Source organism: Myotis daubentonii, chromosome 1, assembly GCF_963259705.1.
Source record: "Myotis daubentonii chromosome 1, mMyoDau2.1, whole genome shotgun sequence".
NCBI classification, from domain to species: Eukaryota; Metazoa; Chordata; class Mammalia; order Chiroptera; family Vespertilionidae; genus Myotis; species Myotis daubentonii.
Genome location: NC_081840.1, coordinates 40,657,414 through 40,680,789, shown reverse-complemented (window position 1 = coordinate 40,680,789; position 23,376 = coordinate 40,657,414). Strand labels below are relative to the sequence as shown.

General features: G+C 43.6%; 1 long non-coding RNA gene and 1 pseudogene across 1 annotated transcript in view; one reads left to right on the top strand and one right to left on the bottom strand.

Annotated features, from left to right (window-relative positions):
• The window catches only part of LOC132234862 (uncharacterized), a 213,650-nt gene that overhangs the window by 150,944 nt on the left and 39,330 nt on the right, over positions 1 to 23,376 (top strand). The gene's annotated exons all lie outside the window — the stretch shown is intronic.
• Positions 179 to 23,321, bottom strand: LOC132227748 (cleavage and polyadenylation specificity factor subunit 7-like; annotated as a pseudogene).

The window sequence follows — 23,376 nt, the reverse complement described above, 5'->3', positions numbered from 1 at the left end:
TTTCCTTACTTCCTGTCTGATAGGTTCTTTCCACTGGCAAATAGGATGTGTGAGATTGGCAGGGATGCAGGAGGGTATTCCCTGGGTGTCTAAAGGGGGTTCTGGATCTGGAAGAAGGGGAAGGGGGGGAACAGCCTCTGTCCTTTAGTCCTGATGAAGGTGAGGTGATGCAAGTCCATTAAAAAACATCTGCTTCCAACCAGACTCCTTCCTCAGTAGTGCGGGCTCCTCTATTCTGGTGTCTGTCATGCTCTTGGTCCTTTCTTGGAAATAGCTATCCTGCTGAACTTCATTATGAAGCAGGTCCCAGTGCATCCTGCTGCTCTCCTGGCTAGGGGACCATCTAGGTGACCTCTCCTGGGACAGATGTCGTTTTTTTGAAAAGCTTCTGCTGGCAAGCCATATTGTAGCACTTGGCTTCAGAGCCATGAAGACAGCTGGTAAAAGAGGAGATGAGGACACAGAAACACTCATCATTGACAGCCCGAGACTGTTTGATAACAGGAATGGCTGTGAGCAGCATCTCAATCGAGTCACTATCATCGGCTGCACTGACTCCCGATATGGCTTTGGAAATGGAATTACTGGAAATTGCTTGGTCTCACTTCATGATCTCTTCAATTCAGTCTCATTCCCATAGAGGGCAGATGCCCAAATCTTGGTGGCCATGGTAGCCAAGGCTTTCGTGTGAATATCTGATGGAGGCCTCACTGTAGCATCTGGTGAGGAAAAGTAGGCTGGATCAAGATGAAGGGCAGGTGAAGTGACCCAGGGGGAGGTACAGCTGGATGAAGAGGGAATGGAGGAGTCATGAGATGCTAGCATTGGATGCCAGAAGGGAAGGAGGGACTCCAAAGCTTGAGGAGAGAAGTGGTAGGGGTGGAATTGGGGGTGGGGGCAGACCCATTAGGTGAAGGGCTGAAGGAGAGCGACTAAAGTAGGTACAAGGTTCTCAGAGGGGGTGGCTCATCCATAGGCAGACTCACTAGACTCTGGGGCATGGTCCTCTGGAGCTATTCCCACTCTTGAGACTCAAACACATTCATGTTCCTGAGCTTGTGGCTTAAACTGTGACAGGTTCTTCTAGATGTCTGGCCTCATGTCCACTTTTTCTTCTTCAAGAACTTCCTGGCAGGAATCCCAATGATTTGTGGACAGAGTTTTCAGAGGCTACCACCTCCTCAGTATTCCTGGCCATTTGCTCCATTCTCTGCAAATTTTAATCCCCCCACACCACAAACGCCTACCAAGTGAGTAACCTGGATCAGCTGCTGGTCTGCACACTGACTCCCATTGGACTCACTGCCATATGCTAAGACTTGCCTTTCTTAAGTTATTATCATTCCTGTTTATTCTGCCTCTGGCTTATTTTTAATCTGTAAAACATTAAATGGTTCTGTTTCCACCTTTATCAGGAACAAAATCTTTCCCGATTTAGACCCAGATCTTTAAATGTTCTCTTTCTGGCAGATCCTAAGCCTTGCCACTTCATATGAAAAGCTTCCGAATCCCATTTCCTTCATTCACGTATCTTCTCTCTGAAGAGCACAATATTGTACCAGTTCCAGCCTCCCCAAACCCAGAATTCCTCACAGCCCTTCTTCCCTGACCTCCAGCGAGAGACCCTCCCCCCTGCCAGGCACTGAGATTCAGACGGGTTGTTTAGATGCTCCTTTGTCCTCAGCGTTGTGGTTTTTCAATGAGATTTTCTGCAGCATCAAACATAACATCTTTGTGAACCAGTCCCTAGCACAAGGTCATGCACAGGAAAACACTTAAAACATTCCTTATATGAAGATTGAGCCAGATCTAAATTCAGGAAACACAAATAAAACATTTTAAATGTGATATTTTAATACCTAACAATATTTTGCTTTGGGTTAATATTAGAAGCCTCAGTGATCAGGGTCACGTAGCTATGATGTACTTCCTAATACTTAGAAACCAAAAGTAATTTAAAAACACACAGACAACAAGTTATATGAGTTAGAGGAGAATCACAGGACCAACCATATTTATATATAATATTGATTGTTCTCTGTGCTCTAACGATAGTAATATTATAATGTCCCAGGATCCATTACCAGTGGTACTCCTTTGTGTCTGTACAGCCCTAAAGGCATAGGGAAAATTATGTCACTAGATAGGAGCAAGGTCCAGTAAATAAGAGCTTAGGAATACTAAGCATGAGTGGAATGGTAAGGATAATCTAAATCGGCTCCTTGATTTTATACTTGTGGACTCTGAGGTAAAGAGACTTGTTTATGTAGGACAGCTGGCTAGTTAGTGGGATAGTGAGTCTTACGGCCAGGCCTGTATCCTTCTAACATGCTATGTGCATGTGGGGAGTAAGCCTGTTGATTCTCTCAAGCTGCAGGCTTATCAGGAAGCCAGGATGGACCTCTAGGGATCTATATAAAGGGAAGAAAGTCCCAAAATGCAGACTAAAGTTTTATGAACAAGATATTCATTATAGACTCTCTTTAATAGACTATAATTAGAAAACTAGAAATTACCTGAATTCCAAGAATAAGGGAATAGTTAAGAAAATAAGAGGATAATGGAATGATAGGATAATGCACAATAAAATATTGTGTAGCCATTAAAAGTGTTCTATAAAAATTAATACCGTGGGGGGAAAGCAGGATACTAAATTTATGTCTATAGTATTTCACCTGTGTGTGTGTTTGTGTGTGTGTGTATGTATGTATGTGTGTGTGTGTATGTATATATATCAGACTAGCCCCAGATGGTTTGGCTCAGTGGATAGAGTGTTGGCTAAGGGCAGATGCATGGGTTGCAGGCTTGATCACTATAGGGGACATGCAGGAGGCAGCCAATCAATGATTCTCTCTCATCATTGATGTTTCTCTTTCCCTCTCCCTTCCCCTCTGAAGTCAATAAAAATATATTTAAAAATACAGACAAAACATACTAAAATGGCAGCTGTGGTTATCATAGTATCTTTGGATGCTAGAACTAGGTGGGGTTTGTTTTTTTTTTTAAATAATGTTCTATACTTTTCATAATGATTTTCCAATAAGAAAAACTTCCAAGCAGAAATAAAATGATCTAAAGTATATTAGTTAATAAAAACCTATATATTTTATATAAAATATGGTTTTCAATATCTCTACATCAGTCTTTGAATAATAGAGGGTGTCTATCAGGAGAAGCCAGATTATAGTTAATTTGTGACCCTGACAAGAAAACTTTCAGGTGTTTGTTTTTTTACTCTAGGTCCAGCATTATTTTTTCCCCATTACTTAAAATTCATTCATAAACCACAGATTACCTTGATTTTGCTGTGTGAGGTAGTATAAAAATAATAATCATTATGAGTTTGGGTCCTCCAAGAAGCAGATGCCAAGATGGGGTTAGATGTGCAAGAGAGGGTAACAGCTGTGAAGGATAAAGGGGGAGCGGGCAGGAGTAGGCAGAAAGAGTCCTCAGAGGGAAACAAAGGTCTGATCCCTTGGAAGCAGAGGGAAGGAAGGTTGGGCAGTAATGGTCTCAGACTGCAGTGCAGTTCCAAGAGGTTCAGCCAAGGCAATGGGGAGTCCTCACGTCAAGTTACCCATTGAAAGAGTCTCGTGCTGCACCGGAATAGGACCACATTTGTACCTGCATCATGCTCAGTCATTGGCTGGGAGCAACCTATGGGAATTGTGACCTTGGTGCAAATGCAGTGGTACATTCTGAGAGGCAGCTACCAGCACCTTAGATTCTGCTCATCACAGTTGATATCTGAGCAGAACAAGTTCAGGACTGCCACAGTCATTAAGATGCATATTATAAGAAGATGGATAGATGAAAGGTTCCCTAAGACTTTGAAACATAGAATGAGTGACCTTGACATTTTCTTAAAGTTCATCACAGCAGGCAGATGTGCCAAGAGGCAATGCCACCCTGAAGCAACTTGGAGTGAAGCACATTTGAATTTGTGGGCTAATAATTGCCTCATGGAGACAGAAATAGTTACTGTGTGCATATTTAACTTCTGTAGATGAACTCTGGCTGGGGACAGGAAACTCATCTCTTCTGCTCTACTTTGGTTTTGGTTTTGCTAATTCTCTGTTTCAGGTAAATATAATGAAGATAATAATATATTGCAAATGAGACACCAATTCAGAAATTTTCTGTTTTCCCGTTGGAAGTCTTGGCTCAACAGAGACTGTAATTACTGGAAAGCAGAAATGTAAAGCTGTCATACTGAAGTGTTTCCTCTATTTCTCTGAGGCATTTAATCAATTCAGCCAAAGCAATCAACAAAACCGGTTGTTTATTGTTTTACATTCCAAATCGCCTAATGACTGACTGGGTTTCTTCAGATTTAATTGACTAGATGTCGAACTGCCGTGATAACATAAACCAGCATGCCCACATGGCTCTAAAGGTGGCAAGATTGCAGAGAATTTACTATAGCTAATATTAATTAGTAAAACTATTTTCAATTTTCTTATACTTGAAACAAAAACACACTTAAGTTGCCCTAGCTAGTGTGACTCAGTTGGTTGAGCAGAGTCCCATGCATCAAAAGGTTGATAGTTCAATTCCTGGTTAGGGCACATGCCTGGGTTTCAGGCTCAATCTCCAGTAGGGGGCATGCAGGAGGCAGCCAGTGGATATTTAGCTTTCACATCAATGTTTCTTTCTCTCCCTCTCCAAAAATTAATTTTAAAAAACATTTTAAAAACAAAAAACAAAAAAAGACACTTAAGTAGTAAAATGGTTAAAATAGCCAGGACGCATGGATAATATAATAAACAGGAATTTGCGCACAGGTGGGGTCCCTTGGCATGGCTGCCGATCGGGGCCAATCGGGGCTGGCCGGTCAGGGTGAGGGGAGGCACTGCGGGAGGTTGGCTGGCCACAGGAGGTTGGCTGTGGGAGCTCAATGACCATCCGGGGGCAGCTCGTGCATTGAGCATCTGCCCCCTGGTGGTCAGTGCACGTCATAGTTACTGGCCAGTCATCCGGTCATAATGGTTACTTAGGCTTTTATATATATACTAGGGGCCCGGTGCACGAAATTCGTGCACTGGGTGTGTGTGGGGTGGGGAGTGTCCCTCAGCCCAGCCTGCCCCCTCTCACATACTGGTAGCCCTCAGGCGTTGACCTCCATCACCCTCCAATCGCAGGATCGGCCCCTTGCCCAGGCCTGATGCCTCTGGCCTAGGCGTCCGGCCCGGGCAGTGGGGACCCGCAGCTGCAGCGGCCCCGTGATCGTGGGCTTCACTTTAGGCCCAGGCAAGGGACCCCTAGCTCCTGGGACTGCCAGCTTCGGCCATGCCCAGCTCCCATCGCTGGCTCCACCCCTACTTCCTGCTATCACTGGCCAGGGCGGAAAAGGCACCTGATTCTCTGATCATGGCTGGGCCGCCTTTGCCCTGCCCCCCAGCTCTTAGCTCCCCCCTGGGTTTCCGATCACTGTCAGTGGCAGGGGGCTTCTTCCTGCTTTCCCTTTTGCCTCCCTGCATTGTGCCTACATATGCAAATTAACCGCCATCTTGTTGGCAGTTAACTGCCAATCTTAGTTGGCAGTTAACTGCCAATCTTAGTTGGCAGTTAATTTGCATATAGCCCTGATTAGCCAATGAAAAGGGTAGCTCGTATGCCAATTACCATTTTTCTCTTTTATTAGTGTTGATATAGACTAAAGGCCCAATGCACAAAATTTGTGCACAGGTAGGTTCCCTAGTGGCTGCTGGCCCCCTGGTCGAACTCCCAGTTGAACTCCCAGTCAAGTATTTGCATATTAGGCTTTATTATATAGGATGCTTGTTAATTTTTTTAAATTACCTTGCATACTTGAGGATGAGTATATTAAAGCTTTGTCTATGGGATTTTCATCAGTGTGCTTGGAGTTTCCAGGGTAGAACAAACTCTATTCATGTCCTACTCATGGTGTGATTTCAATGACTATATTGTTTAGCAACTCCCTGTTTCTCCTTCTCTCCAGTCCCTGGCAACCACCATTCTACTCTTTGATTCTATTTTAGACACTTATTGTAAGTAGAGTCATTCAGTATTTCATCTGTGATTGGCTTATGTCACTTAGCATAATGTCCTCAAGGTTCCTCCACATTGTCACAAATTGCAGAATTCTCTTATTTTTTAAGGTAGCATAACATTCCATTTGTATGTATATATCACATTTTCTTTAGTCTTTCATCTGTTGATGGACACTTAGGTTATTTCCATATCTCAGCTATTGTGAATAGTACTACAAAGAGCATGAAAGTGCTAATATATCTTCAAGATTCTGATTTCATTCAATTCTTTTGGATAAATTCCCAGAAGTAGGATTGCTGGATTATATGGTAACTTTATTTTTAATTTTTTGAGAAGTCTTCATACTGTTTTCCATAGTGGCTACACCATTTTGTATTCCCACCAATAGTGTATAAGGGTATAAATTTTTCCACACTTGTTGTCTTTTGTTATTTTGATAATAACCACCCTAACAGATATGAGGTGATATCTCACTGTTGCATTTTCCTGATGACTAATGATATTAAGCATTTTTTCATATACCTGTTGGCCGTTTATATGTTTTCTTTGGAAAAATGTCTATTCAAGTCCTTCACCCATTTTTTAAATGGGAGTATTCAGGTGTTGTTGTTTTTTTGTTTTTATTTAGGTTTTTTTTTGGTTTTTCTGCTATCAAGTTATAGGAATCTACACGAATAATAGACAAGTATGTAAATTGACCGTACCTCCACAACGCCTCATAGCCAATCAGGAGGGAATATGCAAATTAGCCAGACAAAGATGGCGGCGGCCACAGAGCCAGCCAGAGCGGGTGGGATGGCTGCCAAAGGAGGGGCCTGTGGGCAGCGGCCATGAAGCAGGCCCCAGCGAATGGAAGGCTTGGGTCGCCCCTGGCAACAAGCCTGGCTTCCTCCCTCGCCAGGGGCGACCCAAGCTTCCTGCCTGCCCTGGCCGGCCACTGCAGGAGAGGCCTGTGGGCTGCAGCCACAGAGCCAGCCTGAGCACGTGGGAGGCTTGGGTCGCCCGGCCAGCCACCAAGGGAGGGGCCTGCAAACAGCCCTCAGCCCCTCACCCAGGCTGGCCATATCCCCCCAGCAGGGACCCTCACCCCATGGGGGCATGGCCGGCCTGCAAACCACTACAGGCCCCTCACCCAGGCCACCCTTCTCCCCAAGGGAACCCCCACCCTGATCCGAGACACCCTTCAGGGCAAACCAGCCGGCCTGCACCCATGCACCAGGCCTCTATCTATACTAATAAAAGGGTAATATGCTAATTAGACTGGGAGACTTTTCAGGAGACCTTCCAGACGTTCTTCTGGACAAAGCCATGGTGGTGGGGCCGTGGTAGAGGCGGTTAGGGGCCAAGAGAGGAGGGAAGTTGTGGGTGATCAGGCCAGGATGAGATGGCAGTTGTGGGTGATCAGGCCGGTGAGGGGGGCCATTGGGAGTGATCAGGCCGGAAGTGGGGGCAGTTGGGGGCAAGCAGGCCATCAGTGGGGGTCAGTTGGGGGCGATCAGGCCAGCGGGGGGTGGCAGTTGGGGGCGAGCAGGCTGGCGGGGGGGGGAAGTTGGGGGCAAGCAGGCCAGCAGGCAAAGTGGTTAGAGGCAATCAGGCAGGCAGGCAGGTGAGCAGTTAGGAGCCAGCAGTCCCAGATTGCGAGAGGGATGTCCGACTGCTGGTTTAGGCCTGATCCTTGTGGGCCTAAACCGGCAATTGGACATCCCCCGAGGGGTCCCATATTGGAGAGGGTGCAGGCCAGGCCGAGGGACACTCCCCTCCACCCTCGTGCATGAATTTCGTGCACCGGGCCACTAGTTCTTTATATATTTTGGAGATGAACCCTTCATCAGATACTAGTATATGGTTTATCAATATTTTCTCCCACTCCACACATTGTCTTTTCACTCTGTTGATTGTTTTATTGGCTGTGCAGAAGATTTTCAATTTGATGGAATCCCACTTGTTTATTTTTGGTCTTGTTGCTGTGCTTTTGGGGTCATACCCATGGTTGCACAGGCTGATGTCATGAAATCCCCCCCCTCCCCTGTTTTCCTCTAGGAGCTTTATAGTTTCAGATCTTACATTTAAATCTTTATCCCATTTGAGTTGAGCCCTATTTCGTTATTTTGGAGGTGGATATCCAGTTTTCTCAGCATGATTTTTTGAAGAGATTATCCTTTCCCCATTGTGTGTTCTTGGCTCCCTTGTTGAAGTTCAGTTGACCATATATGTTTAGATTTATTCCTATTTGTTCTATTGATCTATATGTCTGCCTTCATGCGAGTATGTTTTTTTGTTTTGTTATTATGGTCAGTTTGAATTTATATTTTGAAGTTAGGAAGTGTGATGGCTTTGGCTTTGTTCTTTCTCAAGGTTTATTTGGCTATTTATGGCTTTTTGTGGTTCCATATGAGATGTAGAATTGTTTTTTTCTATTTCTGTAAAATATGCCAATGGCATTTTGATAGGAATTGCAATGAATCTGTAACTTGCTTTGAATAGCATGGACATTCCAATTCATGAATATAGGCTGTCTCAGCATTTGTGCCTTTCATTTCTTTCATCAATGTTCTATAGTTTCAGTATACATGTCTTTCATCTCTTTGGCTAAATTTATTTATAAATGTTTTTTTTTCCTTTTTGGTACTATTGTAAATGAGATTTTTTCTTAAATTAACTTTTCAGATTTTTGTTGTTATTATATAGAAGCACAATTGTATTTTGCATATTGATTTTGTATCATGTAAGTTTACTGAATTGTTTTATTAGCTATAACAGTTTTCCTGTGAAGTCTTTAGGATATATATATTCATGTCATCTGTAAACAGGGACACATTTGCTTCCTTTCTGATTTGGATGTCTTTTCTTTTTCTTACCTAATTGCTCTGGCTAGGACTTCCAGTACTGTATTGAATAGAAATGTCAAGAATGGGCATCCTTGCCTTGTTCCTGATCTTAGAGGAAAAGCTTTCAGTTTTTCACCATCAAGTATGATGTTAGCTGTGAGCTTTTCATAGCTGGCCATTATTTTAATGACTACTCGCTCTGATTTGTGTTACTCCAGAAAGAGAAAGAAAAAACCAGATTATTTTAATTTGTGATTCATTTTATAAGTGTGATTCCTGCACCAGCATGCAGCCCGGAACTTGTTATAAATGCAAATCTTCCAGGGCCACCCCAGACCTACTGAAACTTTGGGAATGGGCGAGCAATTTGTGTTCCAACAAGCCATCTGGGTGATTCCAATTCATGCTAAGAGGAAGTGTGGCTAATACCATTTTTTTCTAGCATATTCTTCCAAAAAGTATTCTATGGCATATTAAAAAGTGTTATAGAGCATAGGGGTTCCTTATTTGAATACGTTTGGGAAATTCTGGGCTAAATCAGTTAAGTAGAACCCATGGACCATGTCCCTTCACAGAAGTCCCACACAGGTCATTTCTCCTGATCTGTCACTAACATGCAAACACTTGCTTGTGCCCACAAATAGCACATCCCATGTTCTTTCTCCCAAGAGCTTGGTTTCCACCTTTCACAGCCTTTGAGATAGAGAGAGAGAGAGAGAGAGAGAGAGAGAGAGAGAGAGAGATCTCCTTCCCTCAATCCAAAGCCTGCCTCTCTATTTTTCAATACAGTCTGACTGACAGGTGGAAAACTCAATGTGGTCTGATACCCCACACCTTCTACTGCAAGGCAATCACAGTAATTAATGGGCAACATATTGACCAAAGTCTAGGTTATTCAGTCTTTAATAACTACCCTTTTAGGACACATTCAGTACAGTTCAAACACATATTTAGAAAAAAGACATTTTCCTGCAAAGACACAGTCTTGCTAAAGACATATCCAATTCCTATTTCTAAACGGAATGAAAATATCTTGGTCTGAGGCATCTATATTTGTGTTATTTCAGTGGTTCAGGGATCTCCCAAAATTAATATGGAGTTATATGCTTTACATCTATCTGCAATGCAAAACCTAACAAGGGTTTGTCCATAGAATAGATTTAAATTTTCATTTTAACATGAAGAAATTAGTTATGGAGTCCCAGATGGCAGTTTTTCAGTTTCGGCAACTTAACACTCAGACTCCAGATTCAGCAAAACTGCAGGTAACTTAAATATACTTATTTGTCTCAGATATAGGGATTATACCATAAGACTTAAATGAGGGCGTCCAAATTGCTTTTTCACTTGTTAAAAAATTCATATACTTCAATGCTTTTAAAAGTTAGTTTGTTTCACTGTTGGGTTAACATCATTGGCCAACGAGCAGGAGGATAGTATTAAGAAAAAGAGATAGTCTAGCCTTTAAAGAAAACAATATTGCATTTCCTGTCTATCTTTGCTCCTGTCAAGATCTATCTCCACACAATGAACTATAAACATTTAATGACATGTATGGAAGAAGCCTTCCAAAACCAGAACTCTAACTAAAGCTGATAAAATCTGGGTGAGAGAGAACTTGGAGATTAACTCAAGCATGACTTCAGATTTAAAACTTGCTAACAGAAAACACCAAATTATGCCAACCTACTTGTGCCCAGCCGCTGTAATGAGAACAATTCAGTTCTGAAGGAGAAAGGGCACTAATTTAAGGGTTGTTGGCATGGCAAACAATAGATGACACCTCATCCCTTTATATCCTGTAATACATGTGTGTCATCCCAGCTTTTCCTCCAGTTCCTCTGACTCAAATTCATGCATTGTTAAAAACATATTAAAATGCACTGAATGAGAGCACTGCAAAACAAAAATAGAGGCAGTTGTTGATTGCAAGCCAAATAATTTTGGCTTTTCTTCCTTATGTGAATGCAAACACACTGTCAGATACCCATATATACGAATGGAAAATTATTTATAAAGGTGGCTGATGACTGAGGTTCTCAGAACAGTTATAACAGCAGGGAATTAATTCACTGTCATGTTATCTGTGGAGGGTTGTTCCTTCACTCAGTGTCAGACCACATGACAGATACCTCATTCCATGTTGTCCAACCCTACACAGAAAACTCTTGCGTAGATTACAGTAATGAAACCCAGGTCTCTCCCAGGTGCTGCTTGTTCTTTCTCTATGAAAGAAAGGGGGGGGGAGGAAAAATATAGACTAATTGTCTTGAAAGTTTGGAGGTCAGATCTTAGAAAATGATCATTGGTAAAACAGTCACATCTATTAAATAAGGGTATGGAGTCCACCAGAAACTCTATGGGAGTTAGAAGAACACGAATCTAGGGAGATGACAACAGTAAAAACATAACTGGATTTTAAATGTGTGAAATACATATGTGTGAAAGGTTTTATTTTGATTGGATGAGGGGTTGTAGCCTCTAATTAATCTTTGAAGCAAACCAGAAAATCAAAGTTTTAGTTGTCTCGGAGATTGCCAATAACCATCCTCCCCATCTTCTTAGTCATAAGATTTGAAGTTGGATACATGGCTTCCCAGTTTGTCTACATATCTCAGGCTACCTTATAACCCAGGTGTAACCTATGACAAACTTCTGATAAAAGGGACTTGGGAAAGTGATATGTGCATCTTCCAGGCTGTGTCCTTAAAGAGAAGGTGCATGCCCTTCAGAGGCTGAAATGTGGTTGAGGAGGTAGGGACAGGTGACACCTAAGTGATGGGAACAATTAGATGGAATTCTGGGTCCTGATACCATGGTGTAGTCAAAGTAACTGCTGACTGCTAATACATAATCAGAAAAATTATTATTTTGTTTAAGTCCTACTGTTCAGATTATCTGTCATAGAAGTTGAATGTGTATTCTATTTTTTAACAGTTTTTAAAAATATTTTTTATTGATTTCAGAAAGGAAGGGAGAAGGAAAGAGAGGTAGAAACATCAATGATGAGGATCATTGATTGGTTGCCTCCTGCATGCTCTCTCCTGGGGATAGAGCCCACAATTCTGGCATATGCCCTTTACTGGAATTTAACTTTGGACCCTCCACAGGCCAACACTCTATCCACTGAGCCAAACCAACTAGGGCTGAATGTGTATTCTATTAATGAAAGGTATGTTTGTTAAATAAGAAAGATGTGTCCTGAATGGATAGCTCAGTTGGTTAGAGAGTTGCCAAGGTTTCAGGTTTGATCCTGGTCAGGACACATATAAGAATCAACCAATGAATGAATGATTCATTCTCTCTCTCTCTCTCTCTCTCTCTCTCTCTCTCTCTCTTGTCAATAAGTACAATTTTTTTTTTAAAAAAATTGAAGAATGTGAAACTTCTAATCCTCGACAACAAGGGTTAGTAAATTATGGCCACAGGTCAAATTTGTCCTGCTGCTTATTTTGTAAACAAAGTTTTATTGAAACGCAGCCATGGTCATTCATTTTGTATAAGTACCGCGCGCTAACCGATTGCGCCACTGGAGCTCCATATTTTGTATTGTCTTTGGCTGCTTCCATACTATAACATCAGTATTGTGAAGTTGTGACAGAGACCATGTGGCCTACAGAGTCTAAAATATTTATTATCTGGCCCATAACAGAAAAAAGTGTCCCTGCTGCAGAGGGGAAGAAAAGGAACACCTGGTCCTCCAGTACAAGTCAGAAATTCGGGAGAACCAACCGCAAATAGGAAATTGTGAAAAAGAGAATTTAAAATCAAAAGCCAGGAATGTGACTAAATATACAGGTGGTTAAAATAAATGTGAGTGGGCTAAAGTCCTCCACTAAATATGCTAACATTCGCCAGGTAAGATGAGTTAAGCTTGGAGTTGTGAGGAACTGTTAGGAAATTTGGGGCATTCAGATAAAGAATAAGAGAACTTCAGAGAGGCAACAGCAAGAAGAATTTGGTATGGGTAGAATTTACCAAGAAATTCTGTGTTTAAAATTCCAAGTAGTGTTAGTAATCATTTCAGCTGAAAAAGAAGAAACTGAGAGAAAGGCATTCTCATTTCTACAGTGATCCACAGAGCCTTGGGTGAAATAGTCCCAGAGCAGGGAGGCTATAGGAAAGGTGGGAGTGATGTAAAAGTAAGTTCTACCCAAACAGAGGCCAAATTCAATTCAATGGGGTCAAGTGCTTGGGTATCACTTAATCAGTGCAAACTGTCTATTCTACCATTCTCTTACATTTTAATTTTTATTAAAATTGTATACTTAAGAATCTTATGGAGCTCTTACCACTGGAGAAATACAGAGAAGAAACCATGATATTGATTCCAGTTATAAGTAAAGGAAGTATAGTTTCTTTGACCCTCTCACTTCCTCTTTCCATCCTCCTTCCATTTTTCTAGTTACCCTTCTCCCTTTAATGTGATCAGTTTCCCATGCCTGATTGCTGGCCTCAACCCCACTACATCTCAGCTGACCCCATAGGTTGGTTTTCATTGCCATTGTTCCTATCAAAATCTAGCTCTTTATGCCATTTTCCCTTGATCCCCTTCTCCAGTTGTTCCTGGAGCCAATCTGCTTACGAAGATTGAGTTAATGCAGTGTGCCTGTACAGTGTTTTAAAGCATTACATTGGTGGCTTCACTGAGTTTTATTTTGAGGTTATAACCTAAAACTTAACCAAAGGTTAATATAATAAACTAGGGGCCTGGTGCACGAAATTCGTGCACTGGGTGTGTTTGTGTGTGGGGGGGGGTGTCCCTCAGCCCAGCCTGCCCCCTCTCACATACTGGGAGCCCTCAGGCGTAGACCCCCATCACCCTCCGATCGCCTGATCGGCCCCTTGCCCAGGCCTGACGCCTCCGCCAGAGGTGTCAGGCTTGGACAGGGGACCCCCATCTTCCCCCGATCACTGGCTCTGACCCCCGCCCAGGCCTGAGGCCTCTGGCCCAGGAATCATGCCTGGGCAGGGGACCCCCATCTCCCTCTGATCGCTTGCTCCACCCCCCGCCCAAGCCTGACACCTCTGACCCAGGCTTCAGGCCTGGGCAAGGGGACCATCATATCCCCCTAATCCCCGGCTCCGCCCCCCCAGCTCCCCGCGGTTGCAGGCTCTGCCCCTGCCCAGGCCTAACGCCTCTGGCTGAGGCGTCTGGCTCGGGCAGCGGGGACCCGCAGCTGCAGCAGCCCCGCGATCATGGGCTCCGCTTTAGGCCCAGGCAAGGGACCCCTAGCTCCTGGGACTGCCAGCTTCGACCGTGCCCAGCTCCCATGGCTGGCTCCACCCCTACTTCCTGCTATCACTGGCCAGGGCGGCAAAGGCGCCTGATTCTCCGATCACAGCTGGGGGGCAGGGCAAAGGTGGCCCCAGGGCCACCTTTGCCCTGCCCCCCAGCTCTTAGCTCCCCCCTGGGTTTCCGATCACTGTCAGTGGCAGGGGGCTTCTTCCTGCTTTCCCTTTCGCCTCCCTGCATTGTGCCTACATATGCAAATTAGCCGCCATCTTGTTGGCAGTTAACTGCCAATCTTAGTTGGCAGTTAATTTGCATATAGCCCTGATTAGCCAATGAAAACGGTAGCGCCGTACGCCAATTACCATTTTTCTCTTTTATTAGTGTAGATTGCCATGTGGAGAATGGTTTGCATCTTTCCCTGAATTACTGTTGAAAAAAAACTTCATTCTGCTGTTTCCAACATACAGAGTTACTTTTAAGAATTTAGTATCAGAAAAAATGTCTTTCACCTGACAAACTGGTGGCTTTGCTCTTAACAGGTGATAATCATATAATGAATCATAATAAAAATTTCAGGCTTCAAGAAACTTGGAGCTCAGTTAATGTGTAAGTGCAGTTTAGGTTTGGGATATATTTATTCATTCTTTTCTGTGGCCTCTCTACTAATGGCCTTATGAGAAATGTATTTTTGATTTGGGGACACCTCATGTTTTCTTAGAAGATAACAAAATATGTAATATAAATTTGATTATAAAATGTCATTCCTCCCAGAAGCCTGTGGAAGCAAATGACTTAACACAAGGCAGTGGGTATGATAATCTGGGACATGACATGGCCTTGGAGGAGATTTTTCTGGACTAGTGGTATTTTTAAAAATTTTATATTTTTACTAGAGGCCTGGTGCATGAAATTTGTGCACTTGGGGGCGGGGGGGGGGCGGTGTTCCCTCAGCCTGGCTTGCACCCTCTTGCAGTGTGTGAGCCCGTGCCCCATGGGCCTAAGCCAGCAATCGGATATCCTTAGCGCTGCCGCTGAGGCGGGAGAGGCTCCCGCCACCGCCGCTGAGCTTGTCAGTGGTGAGCCTGGCTCAGGGCTTCTGGCTGAGCGGAGCACCCCCTGTGGGAGTGCACTGACCACCAGGGGGCAGCTCCTGCATTGAGCGTCTGCCCCCTGGTGGTCAGTGTGCATCATAGCGACTGGTTGTTCCCCCGTTCAGTTGATTTGTATAATAACCTTTAATTATATAGGATTGATTTCAGAGAGGAAGGGAGAAGTAGAGAGAGAATCATTGATTGGCTGCTTCCTGCATGCCTCACAATGGGGATCAAGCCCCCATGACCAGAAATTGAACTATGAACTCCTGGTTCATAGGTTGACGCTCAACCACTGAGCCATGCCTGCCAGGCTGGACTAGTGGTCTTTTGGTGTCCCCCAAATCACACTCTGAGGGTGCTGCTTTTACAAGCCCAGGCCCTGCCCATGGAGACTCTGCCTGTTTGTTTCAGGAAAAGAGAATTTGGTGACAGCCTGCTGGGAGCTGGGAGAGTTGCCTTAAGAAAGCTATTCAAGGTGATTTTAAAAAGCCAATTTATAATCTAGCCTTGCTTGGAAAGTTATGCAGGAAGAGTCTTTGAGGGGAGGAGGTGGAAGAGGAATTTATCAACAAACTCTTCTGATATAAATATTCAAACCTAGTTTTCATTGGTCTAAATGCTATTTTTGCATCTAAATCATGCCCTGAGGAAAAAAAAATCAGGGCAACTAGGGCATGCCTGTGAACACCTGGGACTTTATAATAGTTCTAGTTCTAAGTAAAGGTTCTATTTCTTTTATTCATCTCCCCCAACCTAATTCCCGGCGAGTTCCCACTTAACTTAGAAGAAACCTTCACTTTAAAAGCCCCTTCACTGTGGATCTTCTTTACGTGATGTAAAATGGCCCCTTTTAGAATTTCATTCTGCGCAGCTGGACAAGCAAGGGGGCGAGGCAAGTTGCCACAGAAACTGCTGTCGGTTCTAGGACTCTTTATACTTTGCTCCTAAAAATAAGATGTAAAATGTACTGAGGGTGTGATTAGCACAGCACAGAAGGGAATTTCTAAAAAGAGAGCCAAGCCTTGCGCCCCCACAGGAACGGGGGTGTTCTTCTCGTAGCTGGAGGACAGGACAGAGATCCGGGAGCAGATGCTCAACACGGCTCCTCCCTCCAAAGGTGCGGGGAATGACAAATGGGAAAGTGGCTTTTGCAAAAGAAAACAGTCTCTGATCAAGCATAATGCATATAAATGTCAAGGTTGGGTGTCCTGAAATTACCCAGGAAGGAACTAGAACTCTTCTCCCCAACCTACAAAAATGCCATAGAAACTTGGCCAAGGGACTGGATCAGGACTTTGTAGTCCAGTGTCTTGCCCATTACAGGAAACTGTCATATACCACCCTTGGCAGGTGGGCCCCTAGTCAGCCTGGACATGCTCAGTGACCTTTACTTCTTTAGAAGACATCTGACAGCTGGACTTTTAAAATGTTGTTGGAGTCTATCTTCTGTCACTTCCACTCACTTGCTTTCGTTTGCCTCCAGGGACAACCAAGAAAAGTCCGTTGCCACAATATTTTTTGTGTGTCTTAATACGATCAACTTCACTTACTCCCAAAAAGGAGCAATTAGCCCAACTGTCCATTGACAGCTCACAGAGGCTGATCAAGCTGACAACTCAGTTCCTTAGATCTTGGCTTCGATGCAAAATGAAATGCCATTAAAACTGTTCATTTCATGGTTACATACAGAAAATGTCTATGTGTTTTTCAGCACATCTGACATCTGCTACTGCCAGGCACTGTGCTGGGTGTACACAGTATTTCATTTTATCCAGTTACAGGAGGTCAGGACCTTCATTCCCCACGTTCAAGAGGAAATTCAGTTCAGTCTGAATGGGAGCATCCTTGTCGGAGTGGGTGCAGAGGAAAGACAGTGTCAAGGGCACGGACTTCTGCGTCAGAGGGGGCTGAGCTTGAACGCCAGTTCCTCCACTTACTAAATTTGTAATCTTGGGTAAGTTATGTAACCTCTTTAAACCTCAGGTTTCTCATCTCTGAAAACTGGGATGATAAAATGTCATACGTTAGTGGAAGTAAAAGAAGATGTTTAAAAATGTCGAATGTATAGTGGGTGTTCAATAAACCCTGGTTCCCCTTCCCTTCCCTTGCAATCCTAGAGGCCCCCTACTGCCGTTGTATAGCAGAGCTGTCAATCAAATCACCTTAGATGCAGATGCAGTCAAGCCTGGAGAAGCTGTCTGTACAGATATTAAATAGTCAATCTGAGCAAATGAACCATTAAATGACTAAATCCTTTGCAAGCGGAATACGGTGAAATGATAAGAGCTGTTAGCATAAAAGGTTTTACCTCCCCCAAGGAGGTAACATGGAGATCTCATGGCCTACTAACCTGGAAGGAAAAAGTAAATATGTACAGACCATGGAGATAAAGGTTAAAATAGTCTTTGTGCAGGGTCTGAAATTCCTTGCTGTGACTGCTACTGCTTATCCCTCTATCTTTACTGGTTTTCACTGTGCCTCACCTGTTCTTTATATCCCTAAAGGGACAGACAGACAGCCCCTGGCCTCAAAGCCCCTTGCTTCTTTTGCCCTCAATTCCTTCCTACCCAGGTGGACCTCACAGGCAGCCTTTTTAGTGAGGCTTAGACTCCTTTCATGATCACCTCGCTGAGCCCTGGCTTCAGAGAAAATGCCACCCGCGGTAGGAAGGGTCCCTCCTGACCTTCAAGGGAATCTAATAAATGTAAATTCTCAGGGATGATAATCTGACTCGCAGTGGTTCTCAACCTTCCTAATGCCGCGACCCTTTAACACAGTTCCTCATGTTGTGGTGACCCCCAACCATAAAATTATTTTCGTTGCTACTTCATCACTGTAATGTTGCTACTGTTATGAATAGTAATGTAAATATCTGATATGCAGGATGTGTTTTCAGGGGTCTCGACCCACAGGTTGATAACCGCTGGATTAGGTCCTCACTATTTTTTATGTAAATATGAAACTCAAATAACAAAGACACTTGCATTTTGGAATGCTTGCCAGACAGACTAGGGTTTAAATCCCAATTCTGACACTTTGAGTGTTGCCATGGGTCAATTGCTTAATCGGGCCTTGACTAATACAGACATTGATTTCTCCTACAACAATGCACTGCTGTTAGATGGGTTGTTCTGCTCCACAGAGCTCTCCATGAATCCAGGCTAGCAGGATGGCTCTGCCATCCTCAGATTAAGCTTCACCATCACCATTCATCACCCATAATCATCATTTTCAAACAACTGGGAGCAAAGGGATGAAAGAGTATGTAAATATAGGATAAAGAATTTCCTTTAGCCAAGTAAATCCAGCATTGTACAGTGGTTAACACTTAGTCACATAGTTGCTTCGAGTTAGTTGCGGGAGATTGGAAACATAATCGTTAGTTGATCAGCCATGTATCCAGAAAGGAGAGAACAGATGTGGGGAGACAATCAAGACTCTCCAGCATAAAACCCTGTTGGATAGTGATTTTATTATCCCCATTTTACAGATACATGAAAATGATATCCGTTGGCCTTACCACATACTTCATCATACAGAAGTTGCCTGCTTGATAGAGCTATGAAAAAGGTCATTGGAAGGCACAGTTGACATGCCAGGTATGAAGAAGACACCCTGTGAGGAGTGGGGGGCTGTCTTTCAAAGCCATTTTATGCTACTGTGTCCCAAACAGGTTGGCCACATGGGCTGGGGAATCAAGGGATAGAAGTCGGAGACAGCACTGCTTCCCATTATTGCTAATGGCCTACTTGGGGACTTTGTGCTTCTCACTCTCACAACATTTGTCCCTGTGGGTCTAGAAGGTCCTTGTTCACAGAGGGGCCTGCCAGCTGGTCATTTAAGGCTCCTTGTGCCAGTAGACTAGCAGGCACACAAAGGAGTTCCCACACTGCCAGACATAGTTGATGCCGATCATTATGAGGAGGTAAGCCTGATACAAAATGGGGGTGGGAGGAACATAATTGGCATTCAGGTGATCTACTGAGGCACCTTGTGATCCTCCCATACCCAGTTTTAACTGTAAATGGGCAAGTGTGTCAACCACAGACTGATAAGGCAGAGTAAGGTGGAGCCCAGACTCTTCAGTGATGTGTATCTAAGTCACCCCACCAGGCAAGCCACTTAGACTATGGAAGTATTAGCCAGGGATGAGGGAAATCAAGAATAGGTGGTAAAGGAGGGTGTTAATAAGCATCAGTTACAGCCTTGGGACCAACTACCACTGAAGAAATCTACTTTCTTCCTCTAACCTTTCTCTTGTAAGTTTCACTGGGAATTGTGACAAATTAGGATTCAGGACTAGTTATAGCTAGATGGGGTGAATTTAGTGTGAGAGGTCAATGGATTTGAGCACTGCATGGTTTGTTCTGTAGTAGATGCTGCTATACCCAGATAACCTATACCAAACGTATGCACGTATCTTCTATCTTCTTCAAGTTGCATGGCTAGATGCTTGGGAGGTTATATATTCCCCTACTGAGGACAGACAATAATAGACTGTTACAGGCAGGACAACTCTGCATTGTGATTTTTACCCATAGCAACCCCTCTACCAACCACATATACGACCAACCCCCCCCCCCCCACCCCCACCCCCGGCCCCGTCCGCCCGCCGCCTCCCAAATGGATCAGGCTACATGAGACTACAACCTTCTTCAGTATTTTGCTCTTCCCTATCCTGCCTCATTCTTACAGGTTTTTCCCCCGCCCCACCCCCCACACACACACACCTTTTTTTTCTTCCTGAAAAGCACTCCCTCAATAAAACTCATGCCCCAAACCTCTATTGCAGGCTCTGCTTCTAGGAACCTAACCTGAGACTGCTATTTCTGACTCTAGGAGGCAGAAACAATTATTAAGCTGATTCAGACCAACTGGAAGACAGATTCAACCAGGGGTAGACATCAGAAGGGAAAATAATCCCATGATATATTTAGGGGAAACTTAAAAAAACTCCCCAAATGTAAGTATTGGTTAAGCCTAAAGACTGAAGAAAAAATACCTGAGTACAGCTGATCTCAAAAGCCAAATAGTAACTAGCAATGACAGTGCCATTATTTAAAGTAGTATTAAAAACATAGATATTTTGAAGAAATGTAATATCTGAACAGCCATTAAAAAGTCTTCCATTATCTTCTGAATTGGTCAGACTCTTAAAGTAGTTTATCCTATTTGATAAAAGAGAGTGTGGAGCCCTGACTGGTTTGGCTCAGTGGATAGAGCGTCGGCCTGTGGACTGTAGGGTCCCAGGTTCGATTCCAGTCAAGGGCATGTACCTTGGTTGTGGGCACATCCCCAGTAGGGAGTGTGCAGGAAGCAGCTGAATCGATGTTTCTCTCTCATCGATGTTTCTAACTCTCTATCCCTCTCCATCTCTCTTCCTCTCTGTAAAAAATCAATAAAATATATTTTTTTTAAAAAAGAGAGTGTGGAGAAACTCCAGACCATGTAGGATACAGCAACGAAATTTATTAAAGTAAGCAGAGTATGGGAATTACTTCAGCCTCTTGGGAGGTGGAAAGATGAGTAGATTTCTGCCCCTACCTGCCAAATCTTAAACGTTTCTCTTACCCTTTGAGACAGCATGGAGAGACCTGGAGAGTATTATGCTAAGTGAAATGAGCCAGTCAGAGAAAGACAAGTATTACATGATCTCACTTATATGTGGAATCTAATGAACAAAATAGATCCAAAGATGTTGAAGCATGCAACAGACTGACAAATGTTAGAGGGAAGTGGGGAGAGAGAGGTGTAGGAGGGAAGGAGGTGGAAGAGATTAACCAAAGAATTTGCATGCATATATGCATAAGCCATGGACAGACAATAGTGTGGTGAAGGTCTAGGGAGGGGGAGGAATGGGGTGGAGAGAGTCAGTGGGGGAAATTTTTTTTAAAGGCACAAAAAAGAAAAAAAAAAGAGTAAAATGTGGGGTGGGGGGGGGGGCGGGAAGTTTATGTAGTAGAGGCCCTACCTGGTTGAATCACATACCCACTCCTGATAGTCTCAATACCACATTTCTATCTCAAGGCTGTATCCTTGGATCATCTTCTGGGAACAGGGAAGGCAAGCAAGTGCACCTTCCAAAACACAGGGGAGGGAGTGAGGAGCCGCTGATTGCCCAGGACCTGCCCAACAGTAAGTACAGAAATCGAGAGTAAGATCTTAGAAGCTTTTATAGCCATTTGATCTTGCTGATATCCAGTATTGTTTATTAGTAATTCAATTGTATTTTACAAAACTATTGGTCTATGACAGTGAGAACATTTTTTAAAACTCATCCTTTATCACAGATACTTTGAGAAACATTAGATTAAATATCTCCTGCTGAATTACAGGATATACTCAAAAGTGTCTTGATTAAACAAGATGGTGAATAAATCTGTGAATCTAAAAACATACCAAATGGCTGAGATTGAGGAAAGAATGAGACAGAAGTCCCCAAAGCTGATTATATTGGAACACTAGAGGCCCAGTGCACGGATTCATGCACTGGTGGGGTCCCTCAACCTGGCCTGCACTCTCTTGCAATCTGAGACCCCTCAGGGGATGTCAGACTGCTGGTTTGTCCTGATCCCTGCAGGCCAGGCCGAGGGACTCCACCAGGTGCACAAATCTGTGTACCAGGCTTCTAGTATGCATATAAGATCTTTGGTTAATCCCTTCCCGCCTTTCCCCTTCCCCCCTTCCCTCTGAGATTCATCAGTCTGTTCCATGTCTCCATGCCTGTTCATTGAGCGTTTGCCCTGTGGTGGTCAGTGCACATCATAGCTTCTGGTCGAATGGTTAAATGGTCAAACAGTTGAACAATTGCTTAGGCCAGCGGTTCTCAACCTGTGTGTTGCGACCCCTTTGGCGGTCGAATGACCCTTTCACAGGGGTCGCCTAAGATCATCCTGCATATCAGATATTTACATTACGATTCATAACAGTAGCAACATTACAGTTATGAAGTAGCAACAAAAATAATTTTATGGTTGGGTCACAACATGAGGAACTGTATTAAAGGGCCAGAAGGTTGAGAACCACTGGCTTAGGCTTTTTAATATATAGATGATATGTTGTGTTAGGACCATTTTAAACTTTAGATGTATCCTTGAACAAATTTAATATGGTTCTCTCAGTATAAAGTTTATTAGTATGTAGAAGATCAAGATGTGAATATTGAGATAGCTGGTTTCATTATTTACTTAACTGAAGGCAATGGATTAGAACCAGATAGTTCCTTGGGAACAGTGCTCACCTTGAATTCTTTTATTGAGCTGACTATGGGTAATGGGAAGGACTCCAAAAATAAAGTTAGTAATATATGGATGAGTGTGTGCAGAAAAGAGTAGGAGGAATTCACTGTTCAATCCCAGAGCAGTGATGACTGACATGACTAAGGCTGTATATAATGGAAGACATTTCTGACTGAAATTATTAGGAGATGAATGAAAATGTCAATCTCTTAGTGACAAAGATTTGTCTCAACCTCAGTTTGAGTTCTGATTCTCCCTTGGTTATTCTGTCATTTGAAATCTTAAAACAGCTTGGCATTTCCTTTTCAAAAATGCCACCAGTCATAATTCAAGTAGTAATTTAGCTCCACAATGTTAACTTTAGGTTAAAACACAGAGTAGAAAGAAGGAATATTTATATTGCAGGGGATTTTAAATCCATGATTTTATGGTTTCTACTAGAGATAATACATGGTATAATTATTAGTTATCTTCACATCATTATTCATCCATTTATTTTATACCATACTAGAGGCCCAGTGCATGAAATTTGTGCACAGAGGGGGGGGGTAGTCCCTTAACCCGGCATCCACCCTCTCCAATCTGGAACCCCTCAGGGGATGTCCAACTGCCAGTTTATTGTGCCATCGAATGCCACTAAGTTAGGGTACTTCCTCTCACAATTCAGGACTGCTGTCTCCTAACCACTCGCCTGCCTGCCAGCCTGATTAATGCCTAACTGCTCCCCTGCTGGCCTGATCACCCCAACTGCCCTCCCCTGCCACAACCCACCTCCTCCGCCGGGACCCGCCTCCTCCACGCAGCCTCCTCCACGCCACGCAGAGCTGCAGGACCCCCAGGCCTCACTGCGCAGAGCGGCCACCTCTGCTGTGCGCATGGCCATCTTGTGGCGGTCATCTTGTGATGACATTGCGTGAGGGCGTCACGTGAGGGTGTGATGCCACCTAGGCTTTTGTTATATAGGA